Genomic DNA, 16,376 nt, shown 5'->3' with positions numbered 1-16,376 from the left:
TTTCTGTTGGGTACATATCTGTAGGAGAATCACAGATTACTGAAGATAATTATGGTCAACTTTAGGAAATACTGTCAGCCTGGTTTCCAAAGTGACTATAATAGTCTATATTCCTTCCAGCAATGGAAGAGTTTCTTTTGCTCTACATCCTCACCAAGACTTGACATTAACTGCCTTCTTAAGTGTGCCTATCTAGTTAGGTATGCAGAAATTTTATTTTGGTTTTAATCAAAATTAACATGATTACTAATGAAATTTAATATTGGTAGCTTACTGGCCATTTGGATACCCCTTTGTTTAAATCTTTTGCCCACTTTTCTACCATGTTGTTATAGCATTTTCATATTGATTTGTAGGGAGATTCTCTGTGTATCTGAATAAAACCTGTTTTCTATTATATGTGTTGCAAATACATTCTCCCACTTTGTCTTGACTTTTCACTCTCTCAATGGTATATTTTGATGAAGAGAAGCTGTTAATTTTAAGAAGAGAAGCTCTTAATTTTAATATAGTCTTACTAAACTTTGCCTTTACAATTAGTGTGTGTGTGTGTGTGGTATGTTTAAGAAATCAGTCCTTTCCATGCATTTGTAAAAATATTCTCCTTTATTATTTTCTGGAAGAATTGTTATGGCTCTTAAATTTAGATGTAATATCCCACTAAGTTGATTTCTGTGTAAAATGTAAGGAAAGGATCATTTATTTTCTTTTCTATGTGGAAATTCATTTGTGCCATAGCATATAATGAGAAGACCTTCTTCCTCCACTATACTACAGTGGCATGTTTTTTTGTAAATCAAGTACACATGTGGGGGGGGGGGTGGTGACTGAGACCTCTATTCTATTTCATTGGTCTTTTTTGTGCCAATATGTCATAGTCTTAATTATAATAACTTCCTCTTAAGTAAAAAATATCAACAAGACTTCCACCTTGTTCTTCATGTGTATTTTGGCTATTCTTAACCTTTTGCATTTCCATATGTAATTTAGAGTCAGCTTATCACTTGTGCTGCTCTCCAGTTAAGACTCCCCTAAAACAAAGATTGTTAGGATTCTTATTGGAATCATACTGACCCAAAAGATCAATTCAAGGAAGAAATAACTTTTTTTATAACAATATACTCTTCTGATTTATGGGCATAATATACCCTTCTGCAGGATTTCTTCAATGGCTCTAATAAAATGTGATAGTTTTCTGCGTGGTGGGCTTGCATATCTTTAGTTAGATCTAATCCATCATTCTTTTTAATACTATTTTAAATAGTAGTATTTTATTTTATTTATTTGAGAGAGAGTTAGCAAGCAAGTGAGCATGAGAGGGGCAGGGAGGGAGGTGGAGGAGCAGATGGGGAGGATAGAGAACCTCAAGCGGACTTCTTGCTGAGTGTACAACGCAATGGTGGGCTCCATCTTCTGACCCCAAGATCACGATTGGAGCTGAAATTAAGAGTCTGATGCTTAAATGACTGAACCACTGAGGCACCCTATAAATAATATTTTTAAAAATTATTTTTTCTAATTTTTTTTGCCAGTACATAGAAATGCAGTTGATTTTTGTATATTCCGTGTAAGTCTAGTAAACTGGCTAAACTCACCTAATATTTCTTCTATCTGTAGATCTTCTTAGATTTTCTATAATCACATGCATATTGACTATGAACAATGACAGTTTTAGTTCTTCCTTTCAAGTACTTATTTATTCACTCGCTCATTTTATTTGTTTTATGACTAGAATTCCAATACAATGTTGAAGAAAAGTATTCAACATAATGACATTCAATCCAACATAACAAAAATATGTGATATTCTTATTTTGTTTCCTATCTCAAAAGGGAAACTTTCAATATTTTAAGTATAAATATAGTATTTAATGTAGGTTTTCTTTTTTACTAATGTTGTATCATATGAAAGAAGTTCTGTCTATTTCTAGTTTACAAAGTGTTTTATTCACAAATAGATGTTGAAGTTTTTCAAACACCTTTTTTGCATCTATTGAGCTTATGATACAATTAGTTATTCTCCTTTATTCTATTAACTTGGTTATTGACACTGATTGCATTTCTAATATTAACTCAATGTTTAATTCATGAAATAAACCCAGTTTGGTCATCATGCATAATCTTTTGCATTAATATTGATACATTATGTGTGTGTGAGGTAGTTTTTTAATTTCCTTTCTCATTATCTGCTTGTAAGGTGTGAGTATGAAGACTACTCTGGTCTCCAAAAACAAGTTGGTGTTTCCTCCTTTTGTCTTCTCTGAAAGATCTTGTGTCAGACTGACATACGGCATCCTTAAATGTTTGATAAAAGCCTGGGCCTAGAATTTTCCTGCCAGTGTAGTGATCTATTGTCAAGTTGGTTAATCTTGTTCACATCTTCTACATTCTTGCTGATCACATATACACACACAATTTTTAAATCTGTTTGTTCTGTTACTGAGAGAGGTGTGTGTCAAAATTTTCTGATTTTGGGGGTGCCTGGGTGGCTCAGTGGGTTAAAGCCTCTGCCTTCGGCTCAGGTCATGATCCCAGGGTCCTGGGATTGAGCCCCGCATCGGGCTCTCTGTTCAGCAGGGAGCCTGCTTCTTCCTCTCTCTGCCTGCCTCTCTACTTGTGATCTCTGTCTGTCAAATAAATAAATAAATAAATCTTTAAAAAAAAATTTCTGATTTTGAATTTTAGTTCTTTAGTTACATCAATTTATGCTTCATATATTTTGATGCTGTAGTTATACATAATATACATAAATATTTTATATCTTCATGCTGAATTATTGTGCTTATTATTGTGAAGCCTACATTTTATTTCTAATAATACCTTTTACCTTAAAGTGTGCTTTCTCTAATATTTATACCACTACCTTAGCAAACCTTTGGTAAGTATTTGCATTTTTTTAATATCTTTTTATTCTCTTTGCATCCTCACACTTTGAATATAGTGTTTGTAAATAGTACAATCTCGAGTTTGTCTTTTAATGAAGCATTTAGCTCTTCTACATTTAATGCAATTAATGATATATTTGTGCTTAATAACCACTTTATGTAGTGTTTTCTATTTATCTTGTGTCTCCTTTTAGCCTTCATTTGGATTTTTTACTTTGTTTCACCCTTTATATTAACTGGAAGATTATATACTCTTTTACTATTTCTTTTTACCAATTTTCCTAATGATTAGAACTCATATGATTGACTTATCAAAATCTACTGTTATTTAATAGATTCACCCTCTTCCCAGACAAAGCAAAATCCTTAGAAACTCAACACCTTCCTGACTTATATGCCATTCTTGTCAGGTATTTTAATTGTCTCTGTATTTCACACAACAACAACATCATCATCATCATTTCTTTATACTGTATTCTTTTATATCCCCTTGCCCCATATCTGCCACTTTCATTGTTTCTTTCCTTCCTGCATCTTCAACCTTCTGAAATTATTTTACATCTATCTAGAGTATTCTTTTTAGTATTTCCTATAAGTCAGGTCTGATAGTGAATTCTCTTAATTTTTGTTTGTAGGAAAACATAATTTTGAAAGGATATTTTCATTGGATATATAATTCTAGTTTGGTAGTTATTTCCCACCAGCTTTTTGAAAATGGTATTCAATTGTTTTCTGGCTTATTTATTTTTATTAAGATGTCACCTCTTGGAAAACAGTTGAGTGGTTGTTCAAAAATACAGACATAGAATTACCATATGACCCAGCAATTCCACTCCTAGGTATATACCTAACAGAACTGAAAACAGGTATCCAAACAGACACTTTCATACCACTGTCCAGAGTAGCATCATTCATAATGCCAAAAGGTGCAGACAACCTGTGTGTAAATCAGAAAATAGATGAATAAACAAAATGTGGTACACACAATGAAATATTATTCACTCATGAAAATTAATGAAATACAGACTGGATAAACCCTGAAAGTATGCTAAGTAAAATGAGCCAGTCACAAAAGGACAAATATGTTATGATGCCATTTGTATGGAATATTTGTAATGAGCAAATTTATAAAGACAGAAAGTATAACAGACATCATCAGGGTTGGGGGAGGAGAGAATGGAGAGTTACTTTTTAAGGGGTACAGAGTTTTGGTTCAAGATAATGAAAAGTTCTACAAATGAAAAGCAGTAATGGTTGCACAGCATTATGAATGTCATTAATGTCCCTGAATTGTAGACTTAAAAATAGTTAAAATGATAAATTGTATGTTATATATATTTTAGAACAATGAAAAAAAATTCAGCTCTCGGACCAGTTGTTGCACTTTTGTGCAATCCTTTTTTTTTTTTTTTTTTTTTTCCCTCTGACTGCTCTCTAAAGTGTTCTTGTTTTTGGTTTTCAGCTACTTTTTTTCTTCTTTGATGTAAAGTCTTATTTTTGTTCTTCTTGCCTATACTTCCTATCCACCCTGAAATGGAAGCATCATGTCTTTATTAGCTTTGAAAATTTCTTGGTTATTATCTCTTCAAATATGGTTTTTGTTCCTCTCTTCCTTTCCTTGCCTTCTGGGAATCTCCAAGAATCTGAGACCTCACTAGATTTTCTAAGTCCCTCATATTTTCTTACCTATTTCTCATCCTTTTCTCTATCTAACTTTATTTTGGATACTTTCTTTAATTTTACTAATTTTCACTTCAACTGTATCTGAGCTTTCCAAGCTTCACTCTGCATGTTTTCTTGTGACCTATATTCCACTTCACAAATTCTCTACATGATGCATCTGTCCATTCATGTCTTAACTTCAATTTTATTTTCAATTCTAGAATTTCCACTTGCTTCTTTATAATTTATAAAATTTCAGTAAGATTTATTTATTTATTTTAGAGAGACAGTGGGAGTGGGGAGGAGGGGCAGGAGAGAGAAAGAATCTCATGCAGACCTCATGCCTAGCACAAAGCCGGACGCAGGGCTTGATCTCTGGTCCCTGAGATCATGACCTGAGCCAAAACCAAGAGCAGACACTCAACCAACCCACTGATCCACCCAGGCACTCCTATAAATTTTCAATCTTTTAGCCTCATGAAAAGTATAATTGGATAAACAGAGTATATGTCTGTTAACTCCAATATGTAAAAGTCCCTATGTAGCTATGTAGCTCTTCTACTGTTTCCTTTGCTTTTTTGTAATGCATTTATTTTTTTTTTATCCCTTTGGTCTTGCTCCCTCATGCAAAATTGGTAAAAATAACTTGAGGCCTAGAATGCTGTTATCTTTCTCAAAAGATTTACAGCGAATTAGTCCAAGTTCCTGGGAATACTGGCAATCCAGGATCGCCTCCAAATGACCACAGACAGATAATTTAAAGCTGGTGGTAGTCCCTGGAAATGCTTATCTCCTTTCTGGTTCTCATTTTCTTCTAAGCTGTAATGATTGGTTTCCAGCCTGATGATGAACAAGTAGTTCACCACTGTTCCTGCTTAGTGGGCCTTGGATTCCCATCTCTGTGCCTTTAAGTGCTTATTCTAGGCTGCAGAACCATGGGCCAGCCACTTCACTTCTATCCCTAGGGGAAAAGCAGCCCCGTTACCTAACCATTTCCCCAGTTCTCATCCCTCCCAGAGATCCTAGCCTGCTAATTCATTATTGTTAACTGTGAGATGCCCACATGTTTTTTTGTTTTGTTTGTTTTATTTTAAAATAGCTTTTTAATTTGTCCTAGAAGGTTGACTAAAATTATCTAATATATCAATACTAGATGACTGATTCCGACCCAGTGTTTCATATGCTTAGAGAAATTTTGTTCACACAAAACAACCTCATGGGTCAATATATGACTGCTTCCAAAGGAATAAATTACACATTTTTAGAATAAACCCTCCCAAAAACTCAATATAAATTTTTACTGTGAGCACTGTGTCATAGAAGGGACAAGTTGCGTGTCCTCTACTGTTAGTACCAAATAAATCAGAGCTATACACTCAAAAATCAACTGATTGCCAAGAGTGAGGGTAAGGATGAAAATGTTCCAGAAAAATCGCTTAGGAAAACACTGCCTTTTCTTTTTATTATCTAATTAATTTTGCGTATTTTATTTCCCAGCAGATATGCAGCAGTACAAGCTCCATTTTATCATCAATCGTTAAAAAACCATGTGTAAAAAGCAACTTGTAATAATTAGGTTCTTAGGAACTTGCTAGGAAAGTAGAAGAGCCACTTAATTCCATGTTCAACAGTGGAGGTCCATCAGGGCTCTATCTACATCAGCAACATATGGCCCCTTCGTGAGATCGAGCCCAAGACAATTTTGGTATGGCCTGCAAACTATGAATGGTTTTTATATTTTTAAAGGACCATGTACATACACAAGAAAAATCAAAGAAGCATATGTAACAGATATATTATCTATCTAACTCTACAGAAAAAGTTTACTGATCCTTATTCTGTATCATTTTGTCAAGACTTGCAAAGATTCTGAGACTTTTACCCTATTTGCAAGTGAACAGCTTAGCCTGCTATAGTTTTGTCAGTGGTGGCAGAAGACATGAGATCCTACGATCAGAAACAAAAGACTATTTTTCACAGTAATGGCAGTCAGAGAGAATCAGCATTTGTATGAGTTCCCCAAGCCCCAATTCCCACAAGGCAACATGAAGAGAACCAGGTAAAACCCGCACATACAGTGGCTATGTTACTGAGAGGAATTTAGGGAACCTGAGCTTAAGGAACCTGAACCTTCTATAATGGGCAGTGAGCATGCGGGCTCTCTGATCCCAGGGAGTCATTATCTCAATCTTTAAAGGCTGGTTGCTATACAAACATTCAAAAAAAAAAAAAAAAAAAAAAAGGCTGCAACAAAAGCAACGTCTCTGCAAGATATGTAGAAACACAAAGAATCCATGGAGAATGGAGAACTGTCTCTCAGTAAATCTAAACTTGTTACCTACCACCTTCAGCATGTTATGATAGCTTTATCATTCCAAAAGTTGACCTGAACCAGAAATGTATCTTCAGTATTCCCTTAAAAAGCAGAGGAAATATATAGAGAGATATTTCTAAAGGCAGTTTAAAATCCTAACATTTAAATAACTATTTTCAGCTACTTTGAAATTTCTGATACTGAGAAAGGTTTATTTCTGATAGGGTCCAGTAACTGAAAAATTCTATTTACCTTCCAATAAACTTCTTAAGTGACTCTTATATTTTCTGTAGTAGAGGCATAATTTAGTGTTCAATTCAACTTGTAATACTACAGTCCAAAATTTTTTTAAGTTAATCCCAGAGTTTAATGAGAAATACACATTTTAAGTAAAGATACTTAAATATGTTAGGAACATTTTTAATGTATGATGTAACTGATATTATAGTTTTATTTAATTTCTAGAATTGGAGTCAAATAAGTAGTTTTCTCACAGGACTATAAATGCAACAGTATTTAAGTAAAAATTAAGATGCAGTTAAAAAAAAAACTCAAGATAAAGTTTTACAAAGCCATAAACCAAATAGCATTTAATTAAATAGTTAACAAGATGCATTTATTGAAAATAATAAGCTTTGTGATATTCAGAATCTTTTAGAAAATCTTGGTCATCTTTAAATGTCAGACCTGGGATAGTTACAATTCCCTCAGTCCAAATGCAACTTTCCTTAACTTCTAAAACCAAAAGTATGAGGTCCAGTCTAAACTGGCCTGATGCTTCTATTATATAGGCTGCTGAAGAACTCTGGAGAGAAAAAGATTAGTTTGAGGCAATATGGAATCTCATGTTTCCAACTAGGAACTCTCCGGTGGCTCTGAGTTCCTAGTCTACTGAACAAAAGCCAAAGATAAGATTTGATGTCATACTAGCTAATTTTACAAAGTAATTTATAAAAAGCTTTAAAATACATATGAAATAAGAACATAAGTTAAAAATGTCTTGCATGGCTTGTTGCTCCCCACTACTTATAAGTGTTACTATTTATTTGAACTTCTTCTATCTCTTAGTTTAATTTGGATTGAACTAGAAGTCATTTTAGCTTAGAACTGAGTCTGAGCTAGGTTCACATAGATTATTTCCATATATGCAAATAACAACTCATTTGGATGTCCTGAAGTGTTTTGAGGAACTTCATATATCTGTTCTTTTAAATATTTTATTAAAATATCTACTATAGGGTTTCTAAGGCAAATATAAAGCCCATATAAATCAATTTCATTTATTACAAATCAAAGTTTATCCATGAATAAATTGTTATAAGAGATGCTGGTACTTCTGACAGTATTCGATATGGTGTTTCAGATGAAGTAACACATGAAATTGAAGGAAGGTTGGAGAGAAGGTATTCTCTAACTTTTTAGGGTAATATTTTATGTCCAGAAGATACTGTCCTTTACTAATACTTTCCTACCCATTGACTTTTAGGGCCGCTGAAGGAAGAAGGAAATAGTAGTCATTTAAATGTTAACCACATTTTTGTTTGACGACCAAAACTGATTAGCTTCACTGTATTCACGATCTATAGTGGTTCCTAAAAGGATGTTCACACACACGTCTTTGCAAAAAAGAAAAAAAAAAACCTGAGCTATTTGTGAGCTAAATTTAGCTGTCTTTATAAATTTACAAAGCAAATGACAACACATGAAATAGGCTTCTAAGCAATTTGCAAGTTATGCACAACATGAAAATCATAAATAAGAATAAAAACTATGTACAAAAAGTTATAAAGTATACAGACTAACCACAAAATAGGAAAAGTATTTGTAACACATAATAGAAAAAAATGTTAATTTCTTTAATTTGGAATAAGTTTCACAAATTACTAAGGGAAAAAACGCAACTATCCAACAGAAAAATAGGCAAAGGATATTGATGGGCAGTTGACAGAAAAAGGAGAATAAATGGAATCATGCTCAACTTCACTCATACTTAAATAAATGCAAACCAAATTATATTTTCAACTATCTGAACAGCAAACATAAAGTATTCTGACAATATACAACGCTGGCAAATAGTAATTGATTAAAAGGTAAAGTGATACAGCTTTTTGGGGGCAACTTTGCAGTATATATCAAAATTTAAAATGCTTATACATTATGAACAATAATTCTGTAATTACAAATGTACCTATTGAATAAGCCCTCAAATACTACCAGGCATTTACGGATCCATCACTGGCAATAATAAAAACTTGGACATGACCTAAATATCTATCAATTAGTTTTCCTGGTAAATAAATTATCATACACCCAACCAATGCAATATTATTACATTAATAATAATAGTGTATTAATATAACATATATGATGCATAATATATTTTTATTTATTTTTTTAAAGATTTTATTTATTTACTTGACAGACAGAGATCACAAGTAGGCAGAGAGGCAGGCAGAGAGAGGGGGAAGCAGGCTCCCACCGAGCAGAGAGCCTGATGTGGGGCTCGATCCCAGGACCCCGAAATCACGACCCGAGCCAAAGGCAGAGGCTCATCCCATTTAGCCATCCAGGCGCCCCCATAATGTATTTTTAAATTGTATATTGATATATGTTATCCACACTGAGATGTCTTCTTAAACTAATGACTGGAAAAGAATTGGTTTCCATCTTTTCTACAAGATATTTTAACTTTTATAATAAAATACAATACCATAACATGTTTTCCTCACTCAAGAAACTTAGCAAATATCTGAGGAGATGCTAAAAAATCTTAAAAATAATACCATTCTTGGTACAACCACTTTACTTGGACAACAATTTGTCCTCTTCTATAGATAGATGATGATTACCAAAGGTAAAGAACATACCTCGTGAACCAGCAATACCTTCCTAAATATAGAACCTACAAAAACTTACAAATATTCACCACAACATTTATACTAAATTGTTCATGGCAGCAATGTTCACAGTAGCAAAAACAAAACTATCTGGAAACCACCAAAATATTAATTAACAGCAGAATGGCTACATCAACTGGAATATCAATACAAGGTAATACTATAGTGTTGTGAAAATGAATGTACTACAACACACACAACATGGATCAACTCTTCAAATATAAGCTGAAATGAAGCAAGACACACAAAAAACCCCCTGTAGTATGAATCTATTTATATTTTGTTTAGAGGTATACATGTATATACAAAGAAGGAAAGGACTCTCTTATCTAGGAGTAGGATAAAAGGGTTGTGAGCTGGAATAGGCATACTTGGGGGTTTTGGGGGCTGGGCAATATTATGGTTTGTGACTTCAATGGTGGCTCACACAGATACTTGCTTTGTAATTTTTATCAAAAGGTACATATGTGTCTTAAACACTTCCCTATATATGTTATACATCATTATAAAAACTGCAAAAATAAAGCATTCAAAACTACTCCGCATCAAAACCATGTTTCACATAGACCAACACTATTCCAAAGGACATCTTATTCTAGTCGGCAAGGAGTCAAAGGCTTATAGAACAGATTCTAAAGTTTGGGCACTTATAATCCCAAAATAAAGTACAGAGAGACTGAATATGAAACTGTGTCCAAACTATCACAATAAAAATCAGTATCAGTACTAAGAACAGATTCTGTATTTAGATGAGAAGATAGAATTTCTGATTTCTTCATCATTATTAGATCTTTAATATTCATTCCTAAATCAGATATAGGCCATCCCTTTTCAAGAATATTATATTTCCTGATGAATTTACTTCATAAATTATAAGTCCTCTTAAACAATCATACTAATGTATCCTTTTTATCATCACTGCTCATATTCACCTAGCCTGCACAGAAAGAATCTGATAGCTGAACAAAAGAGGTACCATGAAGCATGTCCAGAGCCTTAAAATCATCTAGTTAAAAAAACAAAAACAAAAAAACAAAAAAACCCTTCTGAACTCATGCACAATATTCAAATATTATGGTGGTAGAGATGGTGAAGGAGGAGGAAGAAAAGATTTGAATTGCTACAGCATGTGCGCAGCATGCACATACATACACCATTTTACAATGTTACCTACGTACTAATCTTGATGTTTCTAGGTACATTTTCAGTTTCCATGTTCAATATAACTACCATTTTAATAAGAGTATTAGGATGTTTTATAATCTTTTAAAAATGCATGTTTCTACCCACTGGCAGGACTCCTTATCATAGAAAATACCAGAAGTCCATAAGTTTTGGCTGTCCACATGAAAATCCAGTAAAATGTATTTCCCAACCTGCTATGCATAGTGAAGTGCCTAAATGGGATGCCAGTGTGTGTGCGCATGCCTCTGCGTGTGTGTGCGTGTGTTGTGTGATGCTGAAGAAGTTGCTTGTCTCTAGTTCCCCCTTCCCACTGACTGAAAAGTAGCAAGAAGTGAAGCAAATGCCTCTGACGCAGAGATGCGAGCGTCCTTCGTGATGAGAAGGCAGAGCTGCCTGGCAAGCTTGAGACATAGCATTTCCGGATGGCTGAGTAAAAGATATATGTGATTGTACTTAAACTCTGAAATTTGAGGATACTGTTAAAGTATACTCTAACATTAGGACCTAAAAACTCAGTTAAATTATTTGTAGAAAATTGTTAAATCACTGTCTCATACAAAAGCAAAAAGAAATATTTTATGAGTTAGATTAAAAATAAAACCATAAATCAAAACATATACATGTTAATTCTTTGTACACAAGCTTGTAATGGCAAAGACCTGTCTAAACATTACACCAAAGGTAAAAATAACAAAGAAAAATACCAAAATATTTGAGAGCAATACATTTCTTAAATAATCGAATGTCGACACTACATGAACAAAACTACAATACAACAGACAAATGGAAGAGAACCGATTTAGTTTAAGGTTTATACATGTGGTATACAAAAAGCTCATAAAATTGATAAGCAAAAGACAGAAAAATGACAAAGAACACTGTATAAATACTGATTCTTTGTTGCAAGCCATAGGAACCAGCTATGGTTGACTTAAAGTGTGAGAAAGTTAAAAGGAAGAATTGGATGCAGAAAGGATAAGAGAAAGAGTTCCTGGGGGTTTTGGTAGCATGAACTACTATACAGTTTTCCTTGAGTGCTGTCACTGGAATAAATGGGCAGGTTCCTGGAAGCAGACAGAAGTGGGAGATGGCATAGAGAAGGATGGCTGGGAAGTGCTCTCACAAGATATACCCATAAGGAACTGGTGTAGGCAGGACTGGGCAGAGGGAGAAGCAGACTCACAAGGAGGATGCAGCTGAAGCCTCTGCCAATCCTACAGGGTGCTCATTAGAGCAGTCCCAAATAGAAGCAATGGCCTTTGTGTTTATTGTCCCTTTAACCAGTCCTGCCTTGGACTGCCCCCAGGCAAGGCAGTTCTCCAGTGAGGGAGGCAGTAAGGAATGAGCAGCTAATAGCCCCAGCAACTGGACTTATTTTCTGACTTTGCATCACACCATTCAAAATCCAAAACTCTTGGGACAGCCAGATGGCACATTTGTTAATGTGCTCTCAATTTGGCTGGGGTAGGCAATGTCCTTAAATATTATATCCTTCAAAACTGCTTAAAGAAGTCATTCCCATGCCCCCCCCCCCAAAAAAAAACACATGTACGCTATTACCAGAACAAGGCAGAAGGAAGCCAGACTTCAGGATACAGCAGATATCAATATCTGCTATCAGTATCAGTATACTACAGATATCAATAGGCAATTGAGATATATTATATATAATAAAACTCATTCATATTATTAATAAATTTTAAAAAGTTTATCCTCATCAGCAATCAGTTATTGAAAATTAAACCATTTTTTAACTAATCAGATTGACGAAGATAAGAAGATCCTTCTCAGAATTTGTAACGGTGCTGGAAGACAAGCATTCAAGTACAATGCTGATAGAAGAATACATTGATATACGCCTTGGAAAATCAATTTTGCAACGTATGCCAAAAGTTTTAAAAATACACATACCTTGCAATTTCATTTCTAGGAATTTATACTAAGGAAATAATCCATTATGAAGAAAAAAGCAATTCGGCACTGCTTGCTATATTTATAAAGGAAGAAAATAAACAAAACATTAAAAAAATAGGATAGATTCAGTAACTTATGATAAATCCAAATGGCGCAACATTAAAAAGACATTAGGAATCATGCAGTTTCAAGATATTTATATACACAGAAAAATGTTCCTGTTATTGTCAAGTTTTAAAAATTATAAAAGATAAAAAAATTGTTTAAAACTAAATGGCAAATGTTATTTTAGGATGATGGCATTATATTTCCCTCTTATTTTTCCTATGACTTCTATATTAAATATATATTACTTTTATAATTAGAAAAATATCTAATTAATGGACCTCATAAATATGAAACTTTTAGTTTATGTTCTATAATTTCAGGTCTTTGGAAATTGGTAGAAAAATAATTATACTTTTAGTTAAAATTTCTTAAAAAATTAAAAATAGTTTTTGACTAATCTAAGAGTTAACTGTTTGGCCAAATCTGAAGTCTGATGTGATAAGCCCAGTTTTAAGTAAAAACAATTACTTGTACTGTAAAAGTCTGTCTTTACCTTTACAATCATCAGTTGTTGTTGTTTTTTTTTTATTGGAATACTGTACCTAATAGTTTTGGCCCACATTTAAAGGCAGATTAAATTGCTTGGAAGGGGCCCAGAGGAAAGTAATAAAAATAATTATGTACTTAGAAATTGGGCTCTATAATGACTTGTAAGAGGAAATCATTTAGAAACTAAAACAAAAAGAAACCTTACATTTTATGGGTTACCATAACCTCTGAAGAATAGGACAAGAAGAAAAATTTGAATTATTAGTAGAAGGTTTTAGTTTAACCATTAGGAGGAATGTCCTATTCTTAAATAAGTATTTGACTGTTTATTACATGTCTAATACTATGGCTATAAGAGCTGTTAATCATTACAATGTGTTACTAAAGAAAAAAATGTTTTTGGGGGCGTGCGTGGCTGGCCCAGTCAATGGAGCATGTGACTCTTGATCTCAGGGTTGTGAGGTCGAGTACCATGTTGGATGTAGAGATACTTTAAAATAAAAAACAGTATTTTTTAAAAATGCCAATGGAAAAATATTCTCTTTTTCAAAGTAGTGGCTTATTTCATAATCCTTAAGATCCCTTCCATGTTTATGGGGTTTTTTGTATTCAGGCATCCTGAACAACTGTAAAAACATATCTCAATTTTACTTAGTTTTTTGAAAGTGAAAAATGGATCAATCATTAATGAATATAATAAAGGATAGGAAATTAGAGATTTTTCATGAATAGTGAATTTAGTTATGGGATATATTGTGATATTTGACTCCATAAAGAGGCAATTAAACTATTAGGTTGTGTATTTTTTAAGTGCTGCTGTGTTATGTTGTTAACCTCTACTTTTTGGAAAGTATAGTGAATACAGACAAAATACTACTATAGCATATTTTAGTATGTAATGTACATTTAATATATAATGGCTCTAGTAACAAACCACTAGCTGTAAAAGTGCCCAGTAAAAAGAATAAGTGGCTTTAAGGTGAACATGGAACAACTCCTCAGTCTAGGGTATTGTTTTTCATCTTCCAAATAAGTGGCAGGAAAATGATAATAACAACTGCTTTAAAATTACAAACTCTGTAACAGAAAAAAAGGAGCTTACAAACCACTCAAAAAGTCACTTAAATGCCTCTCAAAAACAAAATAGGAAGCAAAAATATAAAACTAAATAGGAAACACCCACAAAAAAAATTTTTAAAGTTTTGCCTGAGTACTATTTCTTTTTTTCTTTTTTAATAAAATATTTAATGCTTGTATACATGTGGGCTTAACATGTGTCTGGCACTGTTCTAAGCACCTTACAGGTAGTAAGAGATATAATCCTCAAAAGTCTATGAGGTAGCTACCTTTATTATCCTTAATTTACATGGGAGAAAACTGAGGTACAGAAGTCACACTAGCCCAAGTGACATGACTGGGAGCCAGGGAAGCTACGATTCAAATCCAAAGTAGTCTGGCCAAGGAGAGACCATGACTATAACCAATAAGCTATTCTGTAAAAGTATTTGCTCTGTATATTAATATTTGACAACAATTTTTAACTTCAAAGTTTGCAAATGTTCACAGCCTATAGAGTTAAAAGTATTAAATCTGTGCAGACAGAAAATAACTTTTCCAGTACAAAATTTGAGTGAAAAAAGTTTTCCCTAACTAGATTTATGACAAATACATGCATAAGAGGAAGTGGGGAATGAAAAGAGATTGACACTACATTTATTTTAAATGTGTTTCCTATGAACATACTGCTTGGATGAGATTTAAATTCACTAAAACCTTGAGCTGTCTTTTTTGAAAGATACAACTTACAAATATAAATTTTTAAAGAAGAATGTGATTGAGGGGCGCCTGGGTGGCCCAGTGGGTTGAAGCCTCTGCTTTCGGCTCTGGTCATGATCCCAGGGTCCTGGGATCCAGCCCCATGTTGGGTTCTCTGCTCAGCGGGGAGCCTGCTCCCCGCCCCCCGCCTGCCTCTCTGCCTACTTGTGATCTCTGTCAAATAAATAATTAAAATCTTAAAAAAAAAAGAATGTGATTGAGACTTGAGTAAGAAAACAAAATTATGACATTTACAGCATAAACAAGCTTCTCTAGGGTAACTTTTTTTTCCATGATAGGATAATAACTTCATTGGTCAAGAAAAATACCACTGACCTAATCTGTATGCAGAATGCCAGCTAGTAAAAAAAGAAAACCGTAACTAGGTGGACTATGAGCACACACAGCACATCCAAGTAAAACTCACTATAAACAACAACAAAAAAGCCCAAATGCTGATTTTAAAGTCGACATGGTTTTGTATCTCACTTGTTCTAAATCTGCAGATATGAAAAGTTGTAGATCTAAACATAATCTATGTCTCTTTTTAGGATTTTTAGTATTTGTTAACTGAAAGGCTTGGAATAACAACCTAAGCCCCTTCTAGTCCTAGAATTCTAAGTATATTCAATCCATACTAGTAAATTCATTGACACATGCAATGTCACAGGCTGACTTTTTGGCAAAAGGGGAAAGTGAGCAAAATGATGGGGATACTCCACCACTGCACTGACAACTAGTCTGTTCTCCTCAAGGTTAGTCTCTAAATTGACACATGATAAATCTGCTAACAATTGTTTGCTGACAGTGAAATAATGGAGACCTCTCCTGACAGTGTTTCTACAAGTTTCACATGCACATTTTGATTCTATCTCCTGGAACCTTTGCTCTCCCCCATTATCCTCCCATTGTGTTGGCTAATATATGTTATTAAATTCAATATAGTATCATTTTTCATCTTTTTCCATTTCTTGGCCCAATTTAACTCAGCTGATCTTACTTCAAAAATGACTTCATCAGGTTCTCCTTTCATCTCTCAGGCCACTCCTTCTTTTATCCTATTTACATGTTGGAATTACACAAGGCTGGACTCTAGGTCTTCTTTTGA

Source organism: Martes martes, assembly GCF_963455335.1.
Source record: "Martes martes genome assembly, chromosome: 5".
In the NCBI taxonomy this organism is placed as follows: domain Eukaryota; kingdom Metazoa; phylum Chordata; class Mammalia; order Carnivora; family Mustelidae; genus Martes; species Martes martes.
This window is presented reverse-complemented; position numbering follows the sequence as displayed.